This window comes from Bos taurus, chromosome 7 (genome assembly GCF_002263795.3).
Source record: "Bos taurus isolate L1 Dominette 01449 registration number 42190680 breed Hereford chromosome 7, ARS-UCD2.0, whole genome shotgun sequence".
Classification (NCBI taxonomy): domain Eukaryota; kingdom Metazoa; phylum Chordata; class Mammalia; order Artiodactyla; family Bovidae; genus Bos; species Bos taurus.
The window spans coordinates 31936554-31951461 of record NC_037334.1 but is presented as its reverse complement, the minus strand read 5'-3'; the positions used below and the strand labels follow the sequence as shown (position 1 = coordinate 31951461).

The window sequence follows — 14908 nt, the reverse complement described above, 5'->3', positions numbered from 1 at the left end:
GAACAATGGGGAAAAGTTGCAACAGGGAAGAAAAAGTGCTCTAGTGTTATAAAACCAGATCCAGGAAAGGGTTGTCTAGATTCTTTGTGGTTGATGATCAGTCTCTACTTTATTCAGATGGCTCTTTATTTCAGATCAAAGGCTTGAAAGTATTTTTTCTGGTCTGATACCTGAAATTCCAGCTTTCAATGCCCACAGTCATGAGCATTATCTTCTTAGAAAAGAATTCTTCCTCAAGAATAAAAAATAATAGGTAGCTTGTGATGCACATACCTGAAAGCATTCCACTTAGAAGTTACTTCTATTTAAAACATAAAATAAAAATATGTTTAAAAGGAATGATTTTTGAATCTTTAAGAGGAATGAATTTTTCATCATTTAGCTTTTTTATTTCTTATCAATATAGAACCAGATTTACCCATAATATAAGTGAATTTCAAAATGCAATTTTAAAATAACCATGACAGCTTGTTCCCCTATAATATAAATATAAGTTCAAGAGACAACAAATAATATAGTCAAGAGAGAATTTGTTTCATAAAATTTCAGATATACTTGGTTTCAACAATTTAAAGTTCTGAGAAATATGTCAATACATAAAGCACATTTGTGCATCTTCTGGAAGACTGGTCTTTTGGAAGAGATCAGACCTTGTTTCTTTTACAAAGATAATCAGAAATATGTCCAAACAATTTTCAATGAGCTTATGAACTTTCAGAAAGTTACAGTCTCTATTCCTGTTTCTTGGGATTTCTTTCCATAGCTTTAACAAACTCAGTACAAGTTACATCCATAAAAAGTATTGGGGTTTACAACCCAACTATGGTGACAAGAATCTAGACCTACATTTTTCACTTATCTTACTGAAATCTGACATTATGAAACAGGGACTTAAATTTTTCTATCAAACAATGCTGATTTTATTTATAAGAATGAGAGACTTGATTCAAAAATCAGTAATTTGAAGAATTTCCTTTTTCAAACATCAGGACCTCAAAGCATAAGTACTATATATTAGAGCTCATAAAGTGACAGATAAATTGCATAAACAGTCTTCTTTTCAGTTAGACTTTGTGAAAATTATGTCCAATTAATTACCAAATAATGTTTCTTTCCAAAAGTTGTATCTAAAATGTAACCTGAGTCATCTAACTTTTTGAAGGAGTGAGCCTAATTAACAAAGGCCCATCCTAATATTGTAGTAAAATTTTTGTCTGATTTATTGCCTATATTTTTATCAGGATGAGTATAATCTTCCATCCAAGTACTAACCAGGCGCAACCATGCTTAGCTTCTGAGCTCAGACATGATCAGGCATGTTCAGTGTGGTCTGGCCATAGACTGGATGAGTATAATCTATAACTCTCCTGGAGCTAGAGCTTCCAATTCAACCACTGCAACCATGACGAGTTCATGACCAATTTTACCCTTGTACTTTGCTGACCACCAGTCCAAAACACTCTCCACAAGAAGATAATGAAAGAAAAAAGAGGCAAAGGATTATTATGGCTGGAAGCAGAAGGTTTTCCAGTTCCTTTGGTATATAGGGCAGTGAAGTCTCAAGGGTTCTTCAAATCAGTACAACAGAGAAGTAAAGTAACAACAACTGAAGGGAATGGGAGCATATCAGATGAAGAGAGCATGATCTTCAGCCTGTGAGACCATTACACTTGCCCTAAAATCACAAGGGGTGATTTGTTTGGACAATGTGACACAATAAATTGTCAAAGTCACCTGAAAATATACCCAATTCCATCTCTGTTTCTGATGTCTTCAGTTATGATCAAAATTGAAGCAATCTTGCTTAAATAAGCATTCTTTTCACATTGCACTTTACACAAGGCAACAGTGTGTTTATAAACTTTTTTATATTTTCAACAGGAAATATACCGAATAACTCAGTGAGCAGTCTCTGTAATTTTATTAGTTATAAAAAAGAGAACATTGATTTTTTTTTGTAAATTAATTTAATTGGAGGCTAATTGCTTTACAATATTGTAGTGATTTTTGCCATACATTGACATGAATCAGCCATGGGTGTACATATGTCCCCCATCCTGAACTCCCCTCCCATCTCCCTCCCCATCCCATCCCTAAGGGTCTTCCCAGTGAAATGGCCCTGAGTGCCCTGTCTCATGCCTTGAACCTGGACTGGGGATTTATTTCACATATGGTAATATACATCTTTCAATGCTCTCTCAAATCACTCCACCTTCGCCTGCCCCCACAGAGTCCAAAAGTCTGTTCTTTACATCTGTGTCTCTTTTGTTGTCTTGCATATAGGGTCATCATTACCATCTTCTAAATTCCATATATATGTGTTAATATACTGTATTGGTGTTTTTCTTTCTGGCTTACTTCATTCTGTATAATAGATTCCAGTTTCATTCACCTCATTAGAACTGACTCAAATGCGTTCTTTTTAATAGCTGAGTAATATTCCATTGTGTATATATACCACAGCTTTCTTATCCATTCATCTGCTGATGGACATCTAGGTTGTTTCCATGTCCTAGCTATTGTAAACAGTGCTGCAATGAACATTGGGGTACACATGTCTCTTTCAATTCTGGTTTCCTTGGTGTGTATGCCCAGCAGTGGGATTGCTGGGTCGTTTGGGAGTTCTACTTCATTTTTTAAGGAATCTCCACACTGTTCTCCATAGTGGCTGTACCACTTTGCATTCCCACCAGCAGTATAAGAGGGTTCCCTTTTCTCCACACCCTCTCCAGCATTTATTGTTTGTAAACTTTTTGATAGTAGCCATTCTGACTGATGTGAGATGGTACCTCATTGTGGTGTTGATTTGCATTTCTCTGATAATATGTGATGTTGAGCATCTTTTCATGTGTTTGTTAGCCATCTGTATATCTTATTTAGAGAAATGTCTGTTTAGTGCTTTGGCCCATTTTTTTGATTCAGTCATTTATTTTTCTGGAATTGAGCTGCATGAGCTGCTTGTATATTTTTGAGATTAAGTCTTTGTCAGTTGCTTCATTTGCTATTATTTTCTCCCATTCTGAAGGCTATCTTTTCACTTTGCTTATAGTTTCCTTCATTGTGCAAAAGCTTTTAAGTTTAATTAGGTCCCAATAGTTTATTTTTGCTTTTATTTCCATTACTCTGGCAGGTGGGTCATGGAGGATCCTGCTGTGATTTATGTCAGAGAGTGTTTTGCCTATGTATTCCTTTAGGAGTTTTATAGTTTCTGGTCTTAAATTTAGATCTTTAATCAATTTTGAGTTTATTTTTGTGTATGGTGTTAGAAAGCGTTCTAGTTTCATTCTTTTACAAGTGGTTGACTAGTTGTCCCAGCACCACTTGTTAAAGAGATTGTCTTTTCTCCATTGTATATTCTTGCCTCCTTTGTCAAAGATAGGGTGTCCATAGCTGTGTGGATTTATCTCTGGGCTTTCTATTTGTTCCACTGACCTATATTTCTGTCTTTGTGCCAGTACCATACTGTCTTGATGACTGTAGCTTTGCAGTATAGTCTGAAGTCAGGCAGGTTGATTCCTCCAATTCCATTCTTCTTTTTCAAGATTGCTTTGGCTATCAAGGTTTTTTGTATTTCCATACAAATTGTGAAATTATTTGTTCTAGTTCTCTGAAAAACACCATTGGTAGCTTGATAGCGCTTGCATTGAATCTATAGATTACTTTGGGTAGTATACTCATTTTCACTATATTGAATCTTCCGATCCATGAATATGGTATATTTTTCCATCTATTTGTGTCATCTTTGATTTCTTTCATCAGTGTTTTATAGCTTTCTATATAGAGGTCTTTTGTTTCTTTAGGTATATTTATTCCTAAGTATTTTATTCTTTTCATTGCAATGGTGAATAGAATTGTTTCCTTAACTTCTCTGTTTTCTCATTGTTAGTGAACAGGAATGCAAGGGATTTCTGTGTGTTAATTTTATATCCTGCAACTTTACTATATTCATTGATTAGCTCTAGTAATTTTCTGGTGGAGTCTTTAGGGTTTTCTTTGTAGAGGATCATGCCATCTGCAAACAGTGAGTTTTACTTCTTCTTTTCCCATCTGGATTCCTTTTATTCCTTTTTCTTCTCTGATTGCTGTGGCTAAAACTTCCAAAACTATGTTGAATAGTAGTGGTGAGAGTGGGCACCCTTGTCTTTGTTCCCAACTTTAAGGGAAATGTTTTCAATTTTTCACCATTGAAGATAATGTTTGCTGTGGGTTTATCATATATGGCTTTTATTATGTTGAGGTATGCTCCTTCTATGCCTGCTTTCTGTTTTGTTTTGTTTTGTTTTTCCCTATCATAAATGGATGTTGAATTTTGTCAAAGGCTTTCTCTGCATCTATTGAGATAATCATATGGTTTTTTTTAATTTTATTTTATTTTTAAACTTTACATAATTGTATTAGTTTTGCCAAATATCAAAATGAATCCATCACAGGTATACATGTGTTCCCCATCCTGAACCCTCCTCCCTCCTCCCTCCCCATACCATCCCTCTGGGTCATCCCAGTGCACTAGCCCCAAGCATCCAGTATCGTGCAAACAGAACCCAACAACATATTAAAAAGATCGTACATCATGACCAAGAGAGCTTTATCCCAGGGATGCAAGGATTCTTAAAAACCAATCATATGGTTTTTAATCTTTCAATTTGTTAATGTGGTGTATCACATTGACTGATTTGTGAATATTGAAGAATCCTTGCATCCCTGGGATAAAGCTCTCTTGGTCATGATGTATGATCTTTTTAATATGTTGTTGGATTCTGTTTGCTAGAATTTTGTTGAGGATTTTTGCATTAGTGTTCATCAATGATATTGGCCTGTAGTTTTCTTTTGTTGTGTGGCATCTTTGTCTGGTTTTGGTATTCGGGTGATAGTGTCCTCATAGAATGAGTTTGGCAGTTTACCTTCCTCTGCAATTTTCTGGAACAGTTTGGGTAGGATAGGTGTTAGCTCTTCTCTAAATTTTTGGTAGAATTCACCTGTGAAGCCCTCTGATCCTGGGCTTTTGTTGTTGGAAGATTTTTATTATAGTTTCAGTTTCCATGCTTGTGATGGGTCTGTTAAGATTTTCTATTTCTTCCTGGTTCAGGTTTGGAAGGTTATATTTTTCTAAGAATTCATCCATTTCTTCTAAGTTGTCCATTTTATTGGCATATAGTTGCTGATAGTAGTATCTTATGATCCTTTGTATTTCTGTGTTGTCTATTGTGATTTCTCCATTTTCATTTTTAATTTTTTTTATTTGATTCTTCTCCATTTTTTTCTTGATGAATCTGGCTACTGGTTTGTCTATTTTATTTATCTTATCAAAGAACAAGCTTTTAGTTTTGATTTTGGCTATGGTCTCCTTTGTTTCTTTTTCATTTATTTCTGACCTAATTTTTATCATTTCTTTCCTTCTACTAACCCTGAGGCTCTTTGTTTCTTCTTTTTCTAGTTTTTTTTTAGGTGTAAATTTAGGTATTTTAATTTCTTATGTGCTTGACGTAAGTTAAGATGATGCAGCACAAGTTCAGCATCTAAGTCTAGAGTTTCCCCCAAATTTATCAGGGATGACTTTCCCCCATTGATCTGCTGCCCTTGCCTCCATTCAACCTCTGATACTTCAAATCCAGTGTTTCTCAAACTTCAGAAATGCACTAATCCCTTTCAATGTTAAAAATCATCTTTGAGTCTTTCTGGTGTTGATAATTTTTATTATCATGTTTGTTAAATATATGTAAACACCTGGAGATAGTGAGGGACAGGGAGTCCTGGCTTGCTGCAGTCCATGTGGTCATAATCAGTCATGACTTAGCCACTGAACAGCAACAACTATGTATAAACTCTTAATGCTTAGAGCTTATGCTTAGGGCTTTAATTCTACCACCAAAATGAGTTAAAAATATATACAAACAAAATTGAAAAGCAATAATATTCAAATTAACAACATTAATGTAGTGTGATAGATGAAATTATTATGCTGCAATGAAATGTAAATATAATACTTACATGCTTCAGTACAGGTTTGTCCCCTTATTTCAGAAAGTTTACACTATCCTATGATATCTGATGACTCAAGTATTCTAAGATTTTTCTCTATTAAAACTATTATGAGCTCCACCTCCCATGACTCAGGTAGGTCCTTCAACTGAGTTCTAAATTCCTCAGAGTTGGTGCAAAGAATCAGTGCCTCTCTCTTCCAGAAATATGATAGAGAAGACAGGATGGTGGAGTAGAGGCCTTGGGCTAACCTTCTCCCACGAGAACACCAAAATCATAACTAACTGCCAAACAACCATCAGTAAATATTATCGGAATCTACTAAAAAACATTTTCTACATATAAAGATAAGAAATCACAATGAGATGGTAGGAGAGGTGCATTCATAATATATTCAAATCCCATATCCCTGGATGGATAACCCACAAACTGGAGAAGAATTATATCATGGAAGTTCTCCCATGTGGGTGAGAGTTCTGAGCTCTGCATCAAGCTCCCCAGTCTGGCAGTTTGGCATCAGAAGGAGGAGCCCCCAGAGTATTTGGCTTTGAAGGCTAGTGGGTCTTGGTCACAGGAGTTACACAGGACTGGAGGAAACAGAGACTCCACTCCTAGAGGACGCATACATTGTTAGGAGTGAAATTGAATTAGCAATTTAGAAAACTCCCAGCTAACAGTGCACACATACCCAGGTAATAGAATCCCAGGACCAGACGGCTTCGAAAAGGAATTCTACCAAACATATTGTTGTTTCATTGCTAAGTCATATCCGACTCTTTACAGCTCCACAGACTGTAATATTCCAGGCTCCTCTGTCCATGGAATTCTCCAGGCAAGAATACTGGAGTGGGTTGCTATGCCCTCTTCCACAGGATCTTCCCAACCCAGGGATGGAACTTGTGTCTCCTGCATTGACAGGCAGATCATTTTCTACTGAGTCACCAGGGAGGAAGAGCTAATACTTATTCCAAAAAATTGAAGAGGACAGAACACCCCCAAATCCATTCTACAAGGATGGATTACCAGCATAACCCTCATATCAAAAACCATACAAAGACTACAACAGAAGAAAATTACAGGCCAATATCTTTGTTGAATAGAGGTGCAAAAATCCTAAAAAAAAAAAAATTAGCAAATTGAATTCAACAATATATAACAAGAATGACACACTTTGATCAAGTTGGATTTATTCCAGGAATATAAGAATGGTTCAATATTTACAAATCAATCAATATGATACAGAACACAGCAAAAGAAAGGATAAAAATCACATGATAATACAGGTAAACAAAGAATTTTATCAGATTCAACACCCATTCATGATAAAAAAAAAAAAACTCTCATCAAAGTGGTGTGTATATACATATATATATATGTAAATATATAACTCAGCCTTAAAAAAGAAATTAAATTCTGCCGTTTGCAGAATTCTGATGGACCTAGAGAAATGCTCAATGAAATAAATCAGCTAAAATAAGAAAAATAATATATTATCAGTGATATGTAGATTCTAAAAAATAAAGTATATTGCAAAACAGACTCACAAATATAGAAAACAATCTAGTGGTTACCAGTGCGGAGAGGAAAGGGAGGAAGGACAAGATGGGGTATGAGATTCAGAGACACAAACTACTACATATAAAATAGATGAGCAACAAGGATATATTGAATAGCACAGGAAATTATGATCATTATCTTGCAAAAATTTTTAATTGAGCATTATCTATAAAAAAAACTGAATCGCTATGCTGTACATCTGAAATCAATATAATAATTTAAATCAAAGGTGGCTCAGTGGTAAAGAATCCACCTGCCAATGCAGGAGATCTGGGTTCAATCTCTGGGTTGGGAAGATCCCTTGCAGTAGGAAATGGCAACCCACTCCAGTATTCTTGCCTGGAAAATTCCAGAGGAGCCTGGCGGGCTACAGTCCATAGGGTCACAAAGAGTCAGACACAATCGAGCAACTGAACACACACACATACACTTCAATTTAGAAAAAAAAAAGAAAAGGAAGTACCTCTTCACTTAAACTTGTTGTTAGACACTAATGCATAATGGTTCTCCATGGGGGCAATTTTGCCTCCATGGCATATTTGACAACATATGGAGACATTTTTGATTGTCACAACTGGAAGGGGGGGTACTATCATCTAGACACCGGGAATTCTGCTAAATGTGGTATAACACACAGGACAGATCCACAACAAAGAGACATCTAGTCCAAAGTGTTGCTAGTGTGAAGGTCGAAAAACACTCCCAAGGTAAAAGCCAACCACCAACCGTCACATCTTGTTTCAGTACTAGATTACGTGGTCCTTAAATATCCCCAGATGTTTTTATATCAATTAATTTTAGATTATATTTGTGATTTTTAAAATTTTAGAGGCCATTCTTTTGAAAAGTCCCTGAACTCCACTAGATATGAATATTAAAAGTCCAAGAACTCAGAGTTATTAACACCATTTCGAGGAAGTTAATTTCCTTACATAATATTATGAAATCCCCACTAAGCTTTAGGACTTCTGATTCTTGATCTATTAATTTTTTTAGCCTATATATTTATACACATACAGAATTACTCTAAAATGTCAGAAAATTGAATCACCACCAGAAAATGTTTGCCAGTTACTTTATGGGGTTCCCTGATAGCTATGTTGGTAAAGAATCCACCTGTAGTGCAGGAGACCCCAGTTCAATTCCTGGGTAGGGAAGATCCACTGGAGAAGGGATAGGCCATCCATTCCAGTGCTCTTGGGCTTCCCTTATACTCAGCTGGTAAAGAATCCACCTGCATTGTGGGAAACCTGGGTTCCATCCTTGGGTTGAGAAGATCCCTTTGAGAAGGGAAAGGCTACCGACTCCAGTATTCTGGCCTGGAGAATTCCATGGACCATATAGTCCATGGGGTTGCAAAGAGTCGGACATGACTGAGTGATTTTCACTTTCACTTCCTAACTATGATACCATACAAAACACATATAAAATTTACTGCAGAATCAATGTCATATTCTCATTTAAGATTTAGATATAAATTCCATCAAAGGAGTAATGGGAATGAGATAGTCTGTAAACTGGAATCAGTTTAAACAAATCAGTTTAAAATGAGATAGCAATTTAGAATCTAATGCCATCCTCAGTCTACCATAAAATAATTTGTTTAACACCTGTTATGTGGCATGATCTTTATATAAAGTTCAGCCTCGGATCAAGTACAAAATGTATTTTTTTCTCCCTTCCAGTATCCAGGTTTAATGGACTCCAGCCAGAATCTCTGAAAAGTAAAGTTTTGCCAAGGATGAAGAAACAAAAATGATTTTAAAGCCAGCTGCTAGTTTGCTACAACAGAAAGTTGTTTCAAAATAGTTCACATTTCAATTTCCTTTTAACCTCTCCAATTAATACCTATTAATAGTTGTGTCAGGGCTTCCCAGGTACACAGTGGTAAATAATTTGTCTGCCAGTGCAGGAGACTCAAGAGACAGGTTAGATCCCTGCATCAGGAAGATCCTCTGTAGGAGGGCATGGCAACCCACTCCAGTATTAATACCTGGATAATCCCATGGACAGAGGAGCCTGGTGAGCTACAGTCCATGGGGTCACACAGAGTCAGACACGATTGAGCACACACGACACACAGCTAGTTACTGCAGATGCGGATTATCTTTAACGGATGCACTTGTACTTTAACCTTTCTCTAAGAGGCAGTATTGATTAAGACACAAATCTAGAATCAAGCAGTCTTTCTTTGACTCTATATTGTCTTGAAAACCAGTTGTGTGCCCTTGGGCAAATTATCTATCCTCCCTTTAACCCATTTCCTCACTTGCACAATAGAAATAAAGATAATAGTTTTTTTTAGCTTTTTGATGGGTAAATGAGGTAAAAATGGAGAAAGCTTAAAACAGTAGCTGGCACTTGGTAAGCTTTCAGTTAGTTTTTGCTATAATTATTTGTTTATTTGACCCATTATAATGAGGAAAATTATAAATTATAAAAAGAGTAGATGAAGATTATTGAAGACCCATTTTTAAAACATACCTGGATATTTGAAATGAGACGTATTATTCTGTCAGAAGTAAACCATTTTCTTAATTCTCTTTTGACAATAATTTGGCTGAAAATATGTCCATATACTATGAACAAAGCTAGTGGAGGTGATGGAATTCCAGTTGAACCATTTCAAATCCTAAAAGATGATTCTCTGAAAGGGCTGCACTCAATATGACAGAAAATTTGGAAAACTCAGCAGTAGCCACAGGACTGGAAAAGGTCAGTTTTCATTCCAATCCCAAAGAAAGGCGATGCCAAAAAATGCTCAAACTACCACACAATTGCACTCATCTCACACGCTAGTAAAGTAATGCTCAAAATTCTCCAAGCCAGGCTTCAGCAATACATCAACCGTGAACTTCCAGCTGTTCAAGCTTGTTTTAGAAAAGGCAAAGGAACTACAGATCAAATTGCCAACATCCGCTGGATAATCGAACAAGCAAGAGAGTTCCAGAAAATATCTATTTCTGCTTTATTGACTACGCCAAACTTTGACTGTGTGGATCACAACAAACTGTGGAAAATTCTTCAAGAGATGGGAATACCAGACCACCTGACCTGCCTCTTGAGAAACCTGTATGCAGTCCAGGAAGCAACAGTTAGAACTGGACATGGAACAACAGAGTGGTTCCAAATAGGAAAAGGAGTACGTCAAGGCTGTATATTGTCACCCTGCTTATTTAACTTATATGCAGAATACATTATGAGAAATGCTGGGCTGGAGGAAGCACAAGCTAGAATCAAACTTGCCAGGAGAAATATCAATAATCTCAGATATGCAGATAACACCACTCTTATGGCACAAAGTGAAGAAGAACTAAAGAGTTTCTTGATGAAGGTGAAAGAGGAGAGGAAAAAGTTGGCTTAAAGCTCAACATTCAGAAAACGAAGATCATGGAATCCAGTTCCATCATTTCATGGCAAATAGATGGGAAAACAGTGGGAACAGTGGCTGACTTTATTTTTGGGGGCCCAAAAATCACTCAGATGGTGATTGCAATCATGAAATTAAAAGATGCTTGCTCCTTGGAAGGAAAGTTATGACCCAACTAGACAACATATTAAAAAGCAGAGACATTACTTTATCAACAAAGGTCCATCTAGTCAAAGCTATGGTCTTTCCAGTGGTCATGTATGGATGTGAGAGTTGGACTGTGAAGAAGGCTGAGTGCTGAAGAATTGATGCTTTTGAACTGTGGTGTTGGAGAAGACTCTTGAGAGTCCCTTGGACTGCAAGGAGATCCAACCAGTCCATCTTAAAGGAGATCAGTCCTGGGTGTTCATTGGAAGGGCTGATGTTGAAGCTGAAACTCCAATACTTTGGCTACCTGATGTGGAGAGCTGACTCATTTGAAAAGACCCTGATGCTGGGAAAGATTGAGGGCTGGAGAAGGGGATGACAGAGGATGAGATGGTTGGATCGCATTACCAACTCAATGGACATGGGTTTGGGTGGACTCTGGGAGTTGGTGATGGACAGGGAGGCCTGGTGCACTGTGGTTCTTGGGATCGCAAAGAGTCGGACACGACTGAATGACTGAACTGAACTGAATGCCCATCTACTATTTTTTAGTTCTGTTATTTTTTTCATTAATTCAAACAAATAAACACTCACTGAACACCTCCTATTAGCCAGACCCAATGGAGTCGAGTGAAAATTCAAAGATAAATAAGGCAGAGGCTTTGCCTTCTAAAAGTTAATGGTCTAAAGAAAAATTTATATTGGCACAGAAACAAATTACACACCAAAAATTTGCTTTACCCCACTACCTGATTCACAGGCTTATTTTTAAAATGTCTTAGTGAGCAGCCCATAGTTAATGACAATGGAGAGAAGACAAAGAGCAAAATAATTGTCTTTTTTATGTATTTGTCTCTCTAAACTCTCTTTATGAAGAGAGATGTTGATAATAGACTTGGGGAAATCATCTCAGGCTTCCTAAATGGGTTCATCACATGCATACACACACACACACACACACACACACACACACACACACACACAGTACACTTAAAACATACAGTGTTTTCCTTTTAGTCCTTACATAATGTTCAATTAAATACTTGTCCAAGCTTCACTTCAAAAAGGATTCCAATAACTACGTGATGGAAATTCACATTAGTACAGAAAAGACAAAACAGAGGACTGAAATTAGAAGCTTTGCATTTAGAACACTCTTGCCATTTGCTTGATTCCCCACAGAGTTGTGGGTGAGGGTTGGTCTGCAAATGCTCTGTATGTGTAGTTCTATTTAGCTCCTATAATACACCTAGACTTTGTCTGCTAAGAATCTCAAAAGGCATAGCATTGTGAAGAGGTGAAAATGATAAAGTAGATCTCTGTGTAGAAGGGTAGTAGCCTAAAAGTTTAACTAAAAGAACAACAACAACAACAACAAAAAAAAAAACCATGCAATTACTCTATTTAGTATTTCTTAGGAGAATATTTCTACCTGAAGCTTCCATTGTCCTTGCTTTGGTCATATTTATAATAATTATAGTAATAAAGCTGTATGACTTTGGGGAAAAAAAATAAAAACAATTCCATATCAAGTTACTGATAAATAGTTAAAGAATATAATATATTATATTATATATTATATATATATATAATATATATATATTATATAATAGGAAATCAACCTCTTGTATCTGTTAAGAACTATGAAGGGTTTGAGATTTTTACCCTACTTGCGAGCTTACAAGTTAGCCTGCCATAGTTTGATGGGCGACACTATGCTCCTGAGTCAGAAACAATGCATGATTTGTTACTTAAAGCACTAGCAGTGCAGTAGCCAGAAGATGCTGCTTTTGCTCGGTTCTCTGAGCCCAAATTCCCATGAGTCACTGCAAAGAGGGCTGGGTATACCCATACATAGAGGAGGACACATTACAGGAACGGAACCCTGCAGTTAGGAAACCCAAATATCTTGGAATGGGCAGTAAACCTGCTTGAACTTTGCCCCAAAAGTAGATGTTATCTTTATTATGCTGCTGCTGCTGCTAAGTCGCTTCAGTCGTGTCCGACTCTGTGCGACCCCATAGACGGCAGCCCACCAGGCTACTCTGTCCCTGGGATTCTCCAGGAAAGAATACTGGAGTGGGTTACCATTTCCTTCTCCAGTGCATGAAAGTGAAACGTGAAAGTGAAGTCGTTCAGTCGTGTCCAACTCTTAGCGACCCCATGGACTGCAGCCTACCAGGCTCCTCTGTCCATGGGATTTTCCAGGCAAGAGTACTGGAGTGGGTTTCCATTGCCTTCTCCAATCTTTATTATAGTGAACAGTAAATCAGCTTTGCTCTGGAGCAAGACATTGCCCACTTCTTCTAAGAGTATTTGCTTTACAAACATCCTTAAGCAGATAGTCTAAGATAAAATAGACAGTGCTTTGGTTCATAAGACATGTAGAAATGTATGAAATCCATGGAAAATTGTTGAAATAAAAAATGTGAAGCATCCAAACCCAAGAAGATCTAAGCTATGACTATAGTTCATGTTCTTTGAGATCAATTCAACCATAAATATTCATTTCCACTCTCTCATTTATTGCAATCATGAAAAATTTCAATAGATATTTCCTTTTTTTCCATTAGGTCTTATTTTGATTTATTTGACCTAGGATTTCATACATCCTATAGTTGGGTTTGTTGTTGGGAGTAAGAACACTTCTCTTTTTATATTGTCTCCTACTCCAGTGATAATGCTAGAATGAAAATAACTTTGTTCAAAAGCATACATATAGTATATATATACAATATAGTATATATATACATATAATTTTATATGTGTGTGTAAATACACATATATACACACACATATATAAAGCCATTTTGGTATAGGTTTATGTGTGTATGTGTGTGTGAAATGAGGAATAAAAGCTCTGGAACACTGAAAACTATCAGAACTCATAACTCTTCTCTACTCAAATAAACTACTTCATTTTCCACATAGTCTACTAGGCAATAATTAATTATCATATTTCTAACATGCTAAAGTCTACTACATAATAATTGCCTAATGTTGTGAAATGGGAAACTAGTTGAGAGAATAATTCAGATTCTTTTTGAGAAAAACTAAATGGATTTCTAATTCCTAAGTATTATCCTTATTAGACAACTAGGACTCCATTTTCTCTTTGTATTTCAAGTTCCTAACAAAAAATTTGAAATCTAAGTGCTCAAAGTAGTGTTGCTGAATAAAATGAAATGTAAAAGATGCCCTATATTTACATGACCATATTGACATAAGTTCAAGACTTAACATTTAATAAAAATGCTTTTTCATGTGGGGTAACAGTTGCACTATTAAGATAGATTTCATGGTATTTTTATCCTATTAAGTGAAAAAAAGGTGGTAATACTGTGTTGACGCTGCACTAATTCAAAAATGAGAGATTCAATCCCTGCTTTCCAATGCCTAACACGGCAGAAGGTTGGAAAGAAGATAGCAAATATACACAAACCTTAACAGAGGAAGGAAAAGAGAACTACAGTAAGAGATATAGTTTTATATAAAGCATCAGTTTCATTCAAATTAGAGTAAGCTGAATTAATAAATGTATACCACAGGCTTTATTAAGTGTTAATGATTGAATTTCTGTTCCATGACAGCTAACTAAACATAAAAACTTACGCACCCACCTAAAATCTTCAAAAAGATGGAAAAATACAAAACTAAGGTCATATAGCAAGCAACTTGAATCAGAGTCATCAGAATATAATTTTGATTTATTGTTATTCTTTTTCAAGATAGGTTGCCATCTGACAGGTTCTGGCCACTTCTATTTTACCAGTGCAGACAATACATCAACTTAAATTAGAGAAAAATATTTGACTATATGAAATGATAAAATTATAATGGTATCTGACAGTACTG

At 36.2% G+C, this 14908-nt stretch overlaps 1 long non-coding RNA gene across 1 annotated transcript in view; it reads right to left on the bottom strand.

The window, feature by feature from the left end:
* Positions 1-14908, bottom strand: part of LOC101907246 (uncharacterized) — a 92127-nt gene that overhangs the window by 4518 nt on the left and 72701 nt on the right. The window lies entirely within an intron of this gene.